Source organism: Nicotiana sylvestris, chromosome 2, assembly GCF_000393655.2.
Source record: "Nicotiana sylvestris chromosome 2, ASM39365v2, whole genome shotgun sequence".
In the NCBI taxonomy this organism is placed as follows: Eukaryota; Viridiplantae; Streptophyta; class Magnoliopsida; order Solanales; family Solanaceae; genus Nicotiana; species Nicotiana sylvestris.
In genome coordinates, this window is record NC_091058.1 from 72,484,887 (window position 1) to 72,496,448 (window position 11,562).

An 11,562-nucleotide genomic window follows, 5' to 3' on the forward strand; every position below is an offset into this window, starting at 1 on the left:
CTCCTTTGGTACACCGAATTGGCATATGATATTCCGCCAAATAAAATCTTTGACTTCCTTTTCTCGCACCTGTTTAAATGCTTCTGCCTCCACCCATTTAGTAAAATAATCAGTGAGTACGAGAAGAAACTTTACCTGTCCTTTTGCTTGTGGTAATGGACCCACGATATTCATTCCCCATTTCATAAATGGCCATGGCGCAATGACCGGATATAATAACTGCAGGTCTATGTATATCGTTACCGTACTTTTGACATTTATCACATTTGACCACGAAACTTTCTACTTCTTCTTCCATTTTAGGCCAGTAATAATCTGCCCTAATTAAGGTTCTTACCAATGACCTTCCTCTTGCGTGATTCCCGCAATGTCCCTCGTGTATTTCTTTCATTACATACTCCGTTTGCGAAGGTCCGAGGTATCTTGCTAAGGGACCACCGAACATTTTACGATATAAATTGTCTTGCTTTAAGAAGTAACGAGCAACCTTCTTTCGAAGCGCATGAGCTTTTTTCTTATCATCAGGGACGGTACCATACTGCAAAAAAGCAACAATCTCGTTCCTCCAATCCCAAGTTAAATTATTAAAATTTATCTCATTCTTATCAGGATCGAGAACTGAATGAAATAAATGTATAACTGAGGCATTTGCATCGCTTGACACATCAGCTACAAATGCGAGATTAGCTAGGGTGTCCGCTTCAACATTTTCATCCCTTGGTATTTGTATTACTTTCCAGGTTTGAAATTGCTTTATCAATTCCCGTATCTTTTCTAAGTATTATTGCATCCTTGCTTCCCTAGCTGTATAAGTCCCAACATTTGATTAACTACGAGTTGCGAATCACTCTTGATTATAATCTGATTTATGCCAAGTTCTCGTGCCAATTCTAGACCTGCAATCACAGCCTCATACTTCGCTTCATTGTTAGTTATAGAGTGACATTTAATAGCTTGTCGAATGGTTTCACCCGTAGGTGGTACCAAGACAATCCCTTAACTTGCACATTTTACATTAGATGAGCCATCAGTGAATAAAGTTCAAGTTCCCGGGTTAGCTCCATTGAATACCTGTAATTCTTTTTCTGCTTCTAATTGCATCCCCTGGCTAAAATCAGCCACGAAATCAGCTAACACTTGTGATTTTATAGCAGTTCTAGGTTGGTATGTGATTTCGTATTCATTTAACTCTATTGACCACTTAGCTAACCTACCTGATAACTCATGCTTATGTAATATATTACGTAAAGGGTAGGAAGTTACTACAGCGATAGGATGACACTGAAAGTAAGGTCTTAACTTTCTAGATGCCATGATTAATGCAAGTGAAAGTTTTTCTAACTGAGGATATTGCGTCTCCGCATCTAACAAAGATTTACTAACATAATAGATAGGGGATTGTTTACCTTGTTCTTCTCGGACAAACAACGCTTACCGCAACTTCCAAAACAACAAGGTAAATGAGTAGTCTTTCCCCAGCCTTTGGTTTTGCCAGCAAAGGTGGATTTGATAAGTACGTTTTCAAATTCCTAAGTTTCTATTGACATTCCTCATTCCATTCAAAATGATCCTGCTTCTTAAGGGCTGAGAAGAATTTAAAACACTTCTCTGATGATTTAGAAATGAATCTTACCAAGGCTGCAATTCTCCATGTTAATCTTTGAACTTCTTTCTTGTTTGAAAGTATATTAAGGATTTCTTCAATGGTCTTAATCTGTGCAGGATTCACTTCAATACCATGGTTAGAAACAAGGAAACCCAAAAACTTACCTGATGCAACGCCAAATGCACATTTTTCAGGACTTAACTTCATATTAAATTTGCGCAAAATTGAAAATGTGTCAGATAAGTGTGATATGTGATCTTTTGAATACCGGGTTTTAACAAGCATATCATCTATATATACCTCCATAGTCTTTCCTAAATGCTCTTGAAACATTTTGGTAACTAACCTCTGATACGTTGCACCTGCATTCTTTAGACCAAAGGGCATTACTTTATAACAGTAATTCCCCCTATCTATTATGAATGAAGTTTTCTCTTCATCTCCCGGATCCATTTTAATCTGATTATAACCTGAATATGCATCTAAAAAACTTAATAGTTCGTGACCTGCAGTTGCATCAATCAGTTGATCTATGTGTGGTAGTGGAAAAGAATCTTTAGGGCAGACTTTATTAAGATCTGTGTAATCTACACAAACCCGACACTTACCATTCTTCTTTGGAACTACAACAGTGTTAGCTAACCAGTTAGGATACTTTACCTCACGAATGGAACCAATTTTTAGCAATTTTTGGACTTCTTCTTGAATCACCTGATTCTTGAAAGTTCCTTGCTTTCTTTTCTTTTGCTTGACATGAGGGTATGATGGATTTTCATTTAATTTATGAGTCATCACCTCCGGTGGTATTCCTGTCATGTCAGAGTGGGACCAAACAAAGCAGTCCACGTTAGTTTTCAACAATTCAATTAACTTACCTCTCATACCCTGGAAAAGATTGGCTCCAACATAGACTTTTTTATCAGGCCATTGAGCAAATAACACGACAGGCTCTAATTCCTCTATTGTTGTTTTGATATTTTCATTCTCTTCAGGTTCTTGAATGGTATCAGGCCTTGAATCTACTTCTGTTTGCCCTTGTTTAGTTGAGGTTTGTGTTGTGGTGTCCTCAACTGCCTTCTGTGATTACTATTTACATTTATTTCTCGTGCTTGCATCTGCAACAAAGTTGATAGCCCTGGCTGTATGTTGATCTCCACGAATTTGACAGATTCCCCATGACGATGGAAATTTAATAACTTGATGCAAGGTTGAAGGAACAACATCCATTTCATGGATCCATGGTCTCCTAAGAATCATGTTGTAAGTCATCTCCATATGTACCACCTGGAACTTTGTATCTTTGACGACTCCTTCAGCGAATGTGGTGAGTGTTACCTCTCCTTTCGTGAGGACACTAGAATTATCAAATCCAGTTAGAGTATGCGCCTTTGGTATCACTTTATCTTCAGCTTGCATCTCACGTAATACTTTTAGCAAAATAATGTTCACGGAACTACCTGGATCAATCAAAACTCGTTTCACATTAGTATCATGTACAATTAAAGATATTACCAGTGTGCCGTTATGAGGGGTTAATACGCCATTTGCATCTGCGTCATTATATGTAATGGTGTCTTCCTCTAAAACATGCCACACCCGTTTCCCTTGGGTAATTGTTACTTTGGTAATTTTTTTAGCTGCAGTATATGATATACCATTGACGTCTTCACCCACACTTATAACGTTGATAGTTCTTTTGGGAGAAGGTGGTTTTGGAGACTCCTGCCTATTCTTCATATAAGCTTGCTTGCCTTTCTCACTAAACAACTTAGTAAGATATCCTTGTTTTAATAAATGATCAACTTCACTTTGTAAAAGTCTGCAATCTGTTGTTTTATGTCCGTGGTCATTATGAGACTCACACCAATGGTCAGGGTTGCGCCTGTTTGGATTCAATCTCATTTCCTTTGGCCAACGAACCTTATCTCCCATGTTTCTCAAAACAGCTACGAGCTCGGAGGTGCTGACGTTGAAGTTGTAACCACCGAATCTCACTTTTAAATTTCTATCATCATCTCGTGACTCATCGTTGTTTCGCTCGTTCTTGAATCTTGATGAAGAACCTGATTCTCTTTTTCTTTATCTGTGATCGTACCTTTGATTATCCTGCTTTGACCGTGAGTCCTTTCCCGCAGGTCCCATGTAAGGCTCGTAAATGTTTTTACCGAATCTTTTTTCGGTCTCCACACGTCTTGAACTTACCTTTTCTTCTTTTTGAAATCGTGGAACAGCATCTTCCTCAATCCTTAGCTTCGTGCTATACCTGTTATAAACATCATTCCACATTGTAGCTGGGAATTCTCGAAGGCTTTCCTTGAGTCTCCTCATAGCTTCCGAGCTTTTTTCATTCAAATTACTTGTGAAAGCTGTAACTGCCCAATTGTCAGGTACACGTGGAAATGTTATTCTTTCACGTTAAAATCTGTCCACGAATTTTCTAAGCAGTTCTGAGTCCCCTTGCTTGATTTTGAAAATATCCTCCATTCTTTTCTCTACTTTTTGAGCTCCCGAGTGTGCTTTGATGAAAGAATCTACAAGCTCAGCAAAAGAATTTATAGAATTTTTGGGTAAAAAAGAATACCATGTTAGCGCTCCTTTGGTGAGTGTTTCACCAAAAGTTTTGACTAATACTGATTCAATCTCCTGCTTAGTCAAATCGTTGCCTTTTACGCCCGTTGTGAATACAGTCACGTGATCTCGTGGGTCTATTGTTCCATCATATTTTGGAATATCAGACATTTTGAACTTTTTTGGAATTGGGAGTGGAGTAGCACTTGGCTTCCAGGGTTGTTGCGAATATCTATCCATATCTACCCCTTTGATTATGGGCGGTACCTCGGGTATCTGCTCTATGCACTCACTTTGCTCCTTGAGCTGTTTCTGCAAGGTTAGTACTAAAATTTGTAAATTAGAATTAATTACATTACCTGGTTCTCTCTCATGTGATTCATTGGGAATTCCACCGCTGCCTGAGTTAACTAGCCCGGAACGAGGGTTTTCCAAAGTGTTATTATTTGGAGTAGGTGTGGGTGTTGCAACAGGTAACTGGTTAACAAGTGCCTCAACAGCTTTTTTGACCTGAGCAGCAATTAATTTCTGCAAAGCTTCATCAACAACTTCGGCATTTTCAAATTGAGCATGCTTGTTTATTTGAGACCCATCAGGAGTACCCTCACGAGATTGCCGTGGAGAATCTCGTGGAGTAGGAACTTGAGTGTTAATATTCTATGGATCTCCCTGATTTTGTTGGTTCTCTTGGTTTCCTTGAGTGTTGTCATTGTTGTTCGACATATATGATGCAACAAGGAAAGTTAAGTGAAAAGAAAATAGATTATCAGTTTCCCGGTAACAGAACCAATTTGTTTAACCAAAAAATAAAATTTTAGTCAAAGTTAGAATTTAGAAGAACACGGGTTACTGATAATCAAAAGAATGTATAAAAAGAAGTAATTTAGGTAGCAAGAGAGTAATCAAGAGAAAAACAAGTAAACCAAAGTTTATTCCAATAGTGTTTTGTGTCCTTATAATTGATCAGATATCTCCCTTTTATAAATATCTTGGAGATATACGTTTCGCCCAAATCATAATGAGGCTATTATGAGTAATTAAAGACATTGAATGCTACGTTACAGAATCATTATATTCAATACAAATTCTCTAACGTATTCCACATTTAATGCCTATTAAATGTCGTATCTGCACTCTTTTCTATTGTCAGATTCATTCATTTTGATTCTTGGATATAAATGACTTAGATAGGTACGGGCGCTGAGTTATTTGAATAACTGTCTGTGCATCTTCCTCTGTCATTTGTTCTTATCTGTTGCAACTCGTGCCTCTTGTCTAGTTGTAATTCTTTGACCATTTGACTAGTTTACGTGTCTCGACACGTCACCTTTATATTTAAATATAATTTTTCCCAATACAATAAATAAAAGAACAAATAAAAGGAGAGAGTCATTAGAGTCCAACAACAAAATGCCTAAAGTAAAAGTACAGAAGTAATTCGACATTTCAAGATGTTTTTTTGTGCACAAATTCTTTATAACTTCGTAATACATATTCTGTTGTGCAGAAATTTTACGTTTCAAGATTACAGGAAAAATCGAAAACTTCAATTTGAAAAGTCTATAGAATTGACATTAAGTACTAAATATATATTTAGAAAAAGAAAATAGAGAACAGATTTCTCTTTTTTCTTAAGAAGAACATGCACAGACCAACAAAATCGTTGCTAACCTCAGTAATGCAGCTTTGAATAGTGGCCACGTCTTTACTATGAACGTCCATCTCGATTTCGGTTCCTTTTCATCTTCATGGCACTTATATCAGTTTCACAGAATACTTTCTACAACTTCATGTCATAAAAGTGTGTTTGCCCAATATTCTTGACATTTTGAAGAATTAGAATAACATGGATTACTTAATAAGTCATAAATCTCTAAGCAAATGTGTCTCTTAGTATACTTATATTATAGGAAGAAGGTATGACTTTTTTAGATTTGTTTTCTTCTCACACTAATTTGAATATACTAAAAGAATCTAAAATAGTCAAACATGTTATAAATAGCCCTGCAGGGAAGTTCTTAGTATCCTGTTCTATTTTGGTATTTTTTTTTACCATCCAAATAAAAAACTATTATACTGCACTAAATGTCACACCGGGAAAAGTATTCCTTGTTATCCCAAAATAAAGTAAAAAAGTTCTTTTTACTTAAAATTTTAATAAATTAATAGCATGTAATATTGTTCAAGCTTGTGGATAACCCCTCATAGATCTTTAGATGTACTTATTAAAAAAAAGTAACTCCTTGCATAGAATTTGTTAAAACTAACCGTAGTTTTAATCTCGACACTAAATAAATGTCAAATCTAGAAAATAAAGTTCCTTCTTTGTATTATATTGCAAAAATATTAGTACCAAAATTGGAAAACAACATGAAATGATCGAGCCAACCCCAAAAAAGGAAAAGCGAAAAAATACCTCGAGAGAACAAAGCCCTTCGACGTGAATGATATGAATTACCTTTTCCACTGTGTTTCTTTTCCTTTGTGTAGTAATACATTATTAAAAAAAGACAACTTTGAACTCCCATGATGAATATATTTGCAAAAACTTTGATGAACACACGTATCTTTATTCATATTGCATCAAGGCAGGGATAACACGTAAATCAGAAAACATGAAATAATAGTTTGAATTGAACTATAATAGACAAAGTCAACATTGTTGATGCCTACAACATAGAAAATCAAGAGAATTTTCAAATTGTCAGAGTGAATGAAAAGGTTGAAGGTTTTATTAAGTAAATACGAATTTTTGAATGATTTGTAATTAAGTGATAGTGTCTTTTAGTTCTCAAGAGCATGGAAAAGTTGTAACCCAAAAACATTATTTAGTCACTCTTCTATGTACAATAAATACTAAACTTTTTTCCAACTAAATATATTCCACTTGATATTGCTAAGCATACTTCATTAAAACTTCTTCGGGAGGAAAAGATGAGGATTAAGAGTACATACCTCAAACTTTCCTCTTATTTTTTGATATACCAACCCAATTGCATCATAAATAAATCAATATTTATTCAACTAAAGTTGCATAAAATTGGAGATTATCATCGTATTTCAATAAAAGGAAGACATACTCAGATGTTGTCGTAGATTATGTACATCCTCAAAGGCAGACATCTTTCATCATTATAGTGTAAAACAAATTTAAAGGCCTTAATTTCTAACAGAAATACCAGAGGCATAATGTACCGAAAGGCTTCAGACAACAAAGGAGGAGAAGTGACAATACCTTCTATAAAGTTGTTAAATCCGTTGTACAGTATCCCTATGCTTATTTCTCATGAATCCAGGCCACTACTCCATTGTTCATCATCACATGTAAAAATATATATATATATATATATATATATATATATATATATATATATATATATATATATATATATATATATTGGGAGGAAATTAAATATTATAAACATCTAAAGTGAAAAGTTGTAAAATTGAAGAATTTTAGATGATTGACGTTACCTAGTCACTTGAACAAGTAACCCAGATGAGCGATCTCATGTGAGGGAGTTAAATAGTTACCACTGTTCTTTAATTAACATGGATTATTAGAAGGCCTGGAAAGAAAAAAAAGGAACTAAAATATTACTGTAAATGCTTTTGGACAAATATTTTCTGCCAAAAACAAAACGGCTTGAGAAGTTGTAACCGAAAGAATATGTTCAGTTACTTATTTAGAAACGGTGCAAAAGGATAGGAGTACTACTTAACAGAAGAATAAGGTAAAATAAGTGGAAAATGAGGAAAAATGTCAAAAAAATGAGAAAAAAGATAAATGACAATCCTAGTGTAAGAGAAGTGACAAGTCATCTCTTCCATCCCCTCTTTTATATATACATAGATGCTTAAACTTTTCTCAGGAAAAATTAACACATAAAATATTCCTTTTAAAATTGGGGGCCTAACACGTATGCCTTACTTGTTTAGCTCTTCAGCCGGCCCTGCTTCCAGGAATGTTCAGGTGGAAATTTCACAATCCACTTGCTCCAGAGCGAAGACTAATCTTTTGGCACCCTTCTTTATTTTCTTGTTGAAAGTGGTGAATCTTGCTATTCCAGCTTCTGCACTGGAATCTCCTTTTCATCTTCCCAGTGATGATTGAAGACAGAGGCGGACCTACATTGTGAGTTGAGGGGTCACGGACCCGTTAGCCTTGACAAATATTCTATATATTTATGTATATATATATGTACATATGCAGATGGAACCCTTAAATATTTTGCTTGTGCCCCGAAAAACTAAAGTACTGATTGGCGAAGTTGTTGGCTTGGGCGCACAAGTTATTTTTTGCTGAATGTCGTGGGTTCGAATCCCACCTTCTGCCTATCCTCCTCCTTTCTAATTTTTCTTAATTGCTTTATTTTTCATATTTTTTTAATTCAATTATAGTTTAATACAAACACATAACAATCAACTTCATTAATTTTTCTTTTTCAAATCCCTCGCTTAAAATTAAAAGCCTCAAATTACAACTTATCGCTCCACAAATAGAAAAATATTCTTCTGCCACAGCCTTCTTCAACAATTACTCTGACTCCAACTCAATAATGGCAACTAAGAGTTTGAGACTCTTCTTCGGTTCTTTAACTATTAACATACCTTTAATCTTGATTTCTTGAGTAAGTTTTGATAATTTAAAGTCGGAACCCCATTTTGATCACCGTCCCCCTTTTTATTAATAAATTAGAAATTTAAAGTGTGAAACATGCTTAATCAAATACCTTCTTTTCCAATAACATCCATTTTGCGAAGAAATTTCTCTCTATTCGGTATTTTTTTTTTCTTTAGAACTTCTTTTCCCGTTTATACTTGAATAATAGGTCATCATAATCATTAAGTTCTCAAAGAGTTGTACGCCAAATTTTATCGCGAGTCATTAGTATATAATGGTGTCCCCGTCATGCTCAAATCTTGGGCCCGCCTCTAATTGAAGAGTTGTTACATTTTCCTTATACTAGGAGACAAGTTCTCTTGTACTGCCACAAACATCAAGTATCCTACAAAGCCTTGGGTATACCTCCTAATATATGCCCGTACAATCAACGGAAAGCAGGGCCTCTTTTTCCATGTTTTGAGAGACGTAACATTGACATTGACTAGTGCATTTCAACCTTGGCTTTCTGTTTAAAGTTTTAATAGAGCTGCTTGTGAATTATAGATGATTTAATTCGAAATTTACGCTTTATTTACATCCCACTTTAACATGGATCCTTGACTAAAAACATGAATATTCTGTTTCTGATAATTACTGTTAAATAAAGAATGATAATAATTTATTTTGTATCATGAAAATAGAAAATGGAAAAATACTCCTTAGAACCCCCTGTGAGTACATGATTTTTGCCCGACCAAAATACTCTTATAAAATCACAAAAAGATAGATTTTTTCTAGCTTATTTTTATTTTTGTAAATTTTTTAGGAATATCTGCTTAATTGCTTGTATTTTAGTTGCATTTTGTATATATTAAAAGCATAGAAAGTACCCGAAAAAATATATATATTCAAGTTACTTGCATTGAATTCTTAGGTTAATATTGGCATTATTAAGTTAAGTTGTTAATTAATTGAATCAATAAAAAAAATCAAAAATGCAAATTATTCCACATTGTAGCTTTAGTTTTATAAATTAGTACATTTCTTGCATTAGTTCTAAATCAATTAATTATTTCATTATTAGAATTAGATAATTAAGTTAATTTCACATTACTAGGTTTTGTTTAGGATTTAATTTAGGTTTAGTTAAGTTTATTAGAAATTAGTATTTTAAAGGAATTTGAGTCAATAATAAATAAAGAAGGGGTATTTGGTCTTAAACTCGTTTGGGTCTCTAAAGCTACTGGGCCCAAACCTTTTTCCTCCAAAAATCCGCCCAGCCCAATTCCCCTACCCAGTCTGGTTCCCCCCCACTTAACCAAACGACAACATTTTGGCATCCATCAATCCCAGCCGTTGATCACCATTGATCTAACGGCTGGGAACTCAACATCCCACCCCATATATATGTCCTAACAACCTCCCTAAACCCTAGAGATCCCCCATTTCCCCACCCCGTCTCTCTTCAGCTAACTCTAACCGCCCTTAATTCCTTTCCACTTCAAACAACATAAAACCTAGCCGCCGCTTGTGAGCACGTGATTTTTGCTCTATGAGAACTACTCAAAAAAATACAAAATAAAATGGTTTTGTGTTGTTTGTGATTTATTTGTATTTTTTGTCTGTGCATGTTTATTTCTACTTTAGTTAAGAAAAATACAAAAATATGTGTTGCCTGTGTATTTAGGATTTAATGTTACAATTAGGAATTAATTAAAACAATTTTGGCTTTGCGAGAACGAAAATCACAAAAATAATATACTGTGCATTTTTAGCATTTGATGTCCGATTATGCGATTTTGTTTTCCCATTTGTTAGTCAATTATGTGTGATAATTAATTAGCATTTTTATAAGTTAATTTGATTTATAAATCAATGTAGGATTTTGGTTTTCAATTTGAAAAATTAGTTTGAGAAGAAAAAGAAACAAATAAAACAAGAAAAAAGAAAAAAAAAGTCGGATTGGGTCTAGACCCACCCCGTTTTACCCGTTCAAACAGGCCCAAATGACCCCGGTCCAGTCCATCTCAAAGACACCCCAAACGACATCGTTTTGGGGAAGCCATGATCAGGGCCGTTGATTTAAATTGATCAACGGTCCAAAACCATTTCCCTTACCTGTTCCTATACCCGCCCATCCCCTACTAAAACCAAACGACATCGTATTTGATTAGCTCATTGATCCTAGCCGTTGATCTTAATTGATCTAACGGCTGGGATTAAATCCCTCACACCGTATATATTCCTAAATCCTACCCAGCCCCCCCAAACCAAACCCCACCCTCCTTCGTCTCTAACAGCTCAGAGACGAGCTTGTCTCTAACAACCTTCCCCCACCGTGCTCCTCCCACCAGAAATTGCCTCACGGCGATTCCGGTGGTCCAACGACCCCCATCTTCACACCCCTGAACCACCACGTCCTCCTCTTTCCAAATCTACCCTCCATTGTCCTCGAATCATCACTGTCTGCTTCGAATATCAGATGGAAGAATCAGTCTAGAACCCTAGTTCGTCCAATGACCCCCAAATTAACACCCCTAGAACATATAACCACCCCTAATCCAAATCCAGTACCTGTTTGCTTCGAATCATCCTCAAACTTCTCGAATCTTCATTTGAAGATTCGAGAAAAACCTGGACCTACCCCAATCCGCCCTGAACTCACACCCTGGCGCCCCTTGACCTCCCTCATGACCAAACCACCGATGATTTGGTTCGAATCAAACCAGAACCGCTCGAACCCCAAATCGAACCCCCAAGAACCCTAGAAAACCAAAGGTTG

General features: G+C 35.6%; 1 long non-coding RNA gene across 1 annotated transcript; it reads right to left on the bottom strand.

Annotated features, from left to right (window-relative positions):
• Positions 1–5,280: 5,280 nt before the first annotated feature.
• LOC104227247 (uncharacterized) lies at positions 5,281–8,315 on the bottom strand. Its single transcript, XR_711065.2, has 3 exons — positions 8,106–8,315; positions 7,649–7,743; positions 5,281–7,474 (listed from the first exon to the last, which is right to left on the bottom strand). It is a non-coding gene; the product is annotated as an uncharacterized lncRNA (long non-coding RNA).
• Between the last annotated feature and the right edge of the window lie 3,247 nt (positions 8,316–11,562).